A 3,836-nucleotide genomic window follows, 5' to 3' on the forward strand; every position below is an offset into this window, starting at 1 on the left:
TCTCTTGTGTATCTGAATACTTGCGATGACTGACATGTTGTTTTACCCATCTTAGTTGAAACACTGGCTGTAAATTGCCTCTGAATAACAGCGTCTGCTTAATGACCTAAATGTGATGTAGCCTTTGTCCTGCAAAGTGCTCTCACTTTAACTCCAAATGAACCAGACAGTTATCATTGGACACCTGTCAGTGGTAGATTCAGGTGGAAATATACTATAAACAGTCCAGGAATTGTGACAGTGGCCACGTTTCCATGCGCACAGTATTCCGGACAGTAGCTCATATCCCGCTTAAGGTCTAATTCGGAATAAGCTGTTTACATGCACCTTTTGATATCCCGCTCACGAGTATCCATGAATAAACAGAATATTCCTAATTTAAGTTATATGCGTAAAATGGAATAGTAACTGAACTCTGGACACTGACTAGGCCTATACCCTCTCACATGTAATATAATAACTGCTGTGGAATTATACATTTCTTGCAGTGAAATAATACAACAAATGTTAGTTTTGTCTCGGGAACAGGAGTGGAGAAATATGAATTCTTTCTTTCAGCGTCTCTTGAGAAAATGTGAGTGTAACATGTTATCTTTGACACTGTTATGCCAGCAGACAGTATTTCACCCAAGATCAACTGAAGACTTACCAGAAACGTGTTTCATTGTTTTCTCAGCTTTTCATTTTCTTAAAACCGGTCAAACTGATAACATTTGGACATTTCGTACGGAAATAAACTTTCTGTTATTTTGGAGTTATTGTGCATTTTCTCCCGGTCCCTAAACGTCTCTCCAGAGATGTTCGTTCGGGTTAAAGTCCGGGCTCTGGCTGGGCCACTCAAGGACATTCAGAGACTTGTCCCGAAGCCGCTCCTGCGTTGTCTTGGCTGTGTGCTTAGGGTCGTTGTCTTGGCTGTGTGCTTAGGGTCGTTGTCCTGGGTGAAGGTTCACCTTCCAACCAGTCTGAGGTCCTGAGCGTGCTGGAGCAGGTTTTCATCAAGGATATCTCAGTACTTTGCTGCGTTCATCTTTGCCTCGATCCTGACTAGTCTCCCAGTCCCTGCCGCTGAAAAACATCCCCACAGCATGATGCTGCCACCACCATGCTTCACCATAGGGATGGTGCCAGTTTTCCTCTAGACGTGGCGCTTGGCATTCAGGCCAAAGTGTTCAATCTTGGTTTCATCAGACCAGAGAATCTTGTTTCTCATGATCTGAGAGTCTTTATGTGCCTTTCGGCAAACTACAAGCGGGCTGTTGTGTGCCATTTTACTAAGGAGTGGCTTCCATCTGGCCACTCTACCATAAAGGCCTGATTGGTGGAATGCTGCAGAGATGGTTGTCCTTCTGGAAGATTCTCCCATCTCTACAGAGGAACTCTAGAGCTCTGTCAGAGTGACCATCGGGTTCTTGGTCACCTCCTTACAGAAGTATTCAGACCCTTTACTATGAGACTTGAAAATTGAGCTCAGGTGCATCCTGTTTCCATTGATGATCCTTGAGATGTTTCTACAACTTGATTGGAATCCACCTGTGGTAAATTCAATTGATTTGAAAAGGCACACACCTGTCTATAAGGTCCAACAGTTGACCATGCATGTCAGAGCAAAAACCAAGCCATGAGGTCAAAGGAATTGTCCGTAAAGTTCCGAGACAGGATTGTGTCAAGGCACAGATCTGGGGAAGGTTAACCAAAACATTTCTGCAGAAATGAAGGTCCCCAAGAACACAGTGGCCTCCATCATTCTTAATGGAACCACCAAGACTCTCTTCCTAGAGCTGGACACCTGGCCAAACTGAGCAATCGGTGGAGAAGGGCCTTGGTCAGGGAGGTGACCAAGAGCCTAATGGTCACTCTGACAAAGCTCGAGTTCCTCTGTGCAGATGGGACAACCATCTCTGCATCATTCCACCAATCAGGCCTTTATGGTAGTGGCCAGACGGAAGCCACTCTTCTGTAAAAGGCACGACAGCCCACTTGGAGTTTGCCAAAAGGCACCTAAAGGACTCTGACCATGAGAAGCAAGATTCTCTGGTCTGTTGAAACCAAGCTTGAACTCTTTGGCCTGAATGCCAAGCGTCACGTCTGGAGGACTGCACCATCCCTACGGTGAAGCATGGTGGCGGCAGCATCATGCTGTGGGGATGTTTTTCAGTGGAAGGGACTGGGTGACTAGTCAGGATCGAGGGAAAGATGAACGGAGCAAAGTACAGAGAGATCCTTGATGATAACCTGTTCAGACTTCCAACGGGACAACGACCCTAAGCACACAGCCAAGACAACGCAGGTGTGGCTTTGGGACAAGTCTCTGAATGTCCTTGAGTGGCCCAGCCAGAGCCCGGACTTTAACCCAATCTAACATCTCTGGAAAGAACTGAAAATAGCTGTGCAGCGACGCTCTACATCGAACCTGACATGGCTTGAGAGAATCTGTATAGAAGAATGGGAGAAACTCCCCAAATACAGGTGTGCCAAGCTTGTAGCGTCATACCCAAGAAGACTCGAGGCTGTAATCACTGCCAACGATGCTTCGACAAAGTACTGAGTAAAGAGTCTGAATACTTAAGTAAATGTGATATTTAAGGTTATTTGTCATTATGGGGTATTGTGTGTATTGAAATTGAAAAAATATATATTTTAGAATAAGGCTGTAACGTGTGAAAAAGTCAAGGGGTCTGAGTACTATCCAAATGCACTCTATGTGAAAATAACCATTGCCATTATTTGGATCTGTGCCATTCACTTTGAACTGGACTGTGTTTACATCATGAGCAGTCACGAGTAGATTTTTTTTGTGCACATTTTCTTCAAATTATTTGCTAGTTAGTGAGTTATTGACCCAGTTATAGGTAATTTCTAGTCAACAATGGGGGAGTGGTTGCTTCCTACAAGAGCACAATGTTTACATTTCTTGCCATCTTTTCACAGCAAGTCAGGTAGAGCTTCTTTTCTGTGGTGAAGTGGCAGTGTTGTTGTTGTTTTGAGACTGTCTTGAATAAGCTAAGTAGCCAAAAGGCTCCCATTATTCTCTGTAATCATGGTATGGGAATAATAATGAATTTTATTTTGTAAAGTGGTTTCTTGCATCAAACAACACATTTTCAGTCACCTTGTCTGAAGGACAAGTGAATAAACATAATGACAAGCCCTGCATGTTTTTTTTCTTCAAAAGTCTCATGGAATGCAGGTAGCCTAATTGACCACTGTTAAAAGTGTAACTTAGTGTGTACTGCCGAAATGTCTTTGAAGGAACATTGCCTACAGTATACAGTATAATCATTGCAGCTCTCAACGCAGCTACCAACTGTGTAGGTACAACTGGCCCTGTTGTTCCACAGGTTTCAACACTGTACCATCAGGTGAGGCTGTGTCCCAGTGTTGCATGACTTCTGTTGGCTATGTGGCGTATCTGGCCTGAGCGAAGCTCATTCTATTGTGGAGGGTCCATGTGACAAAGCTTCCTTTATGTGGAGAGAGGGATGGGGGGGGTATTCAAGCGGCTGGAAACCTTTCACGGCTGTGCCCACCTTTTGTCTTGGCATAAGCCGGCGGTAAATCCCCCCACGTTAATTCCACCATTGTGACTGTCCTCCTGCCCACAGCCTCATTGTTTCACAGTAATCCAGGTTTGGGCTGGCGGGAGGAAGGGAGAGAGTGAAGGGAGAATAAAGGTTTTAGCTGTGATTGAAGCCATCGTGGAGGAGTACTGTATGTGTCAATGTCGAATGGGAGCATCATTTAACCCTCTGATGGTTTGATACTCAGTTGGGATAGTTTTGTTCCAATCCTGCACTGTCTGCACACTTGATTCAAATATATCATCTCATCATGGTTGC

Source organism: Salmo trutta, chromosome 6, assembly GCF_901001165.1.
Source record: "Salmo trutta chromosome 6, fSalTru1.1, whole genome shotgun sequence".
In the NCBI taxonomy this organism is placed as follows: Eukaryota; Metazoa; Chordata; class Actinopteri; order Salmoniformes; family Salmonidae; genus Salmo; species Salmo trutta.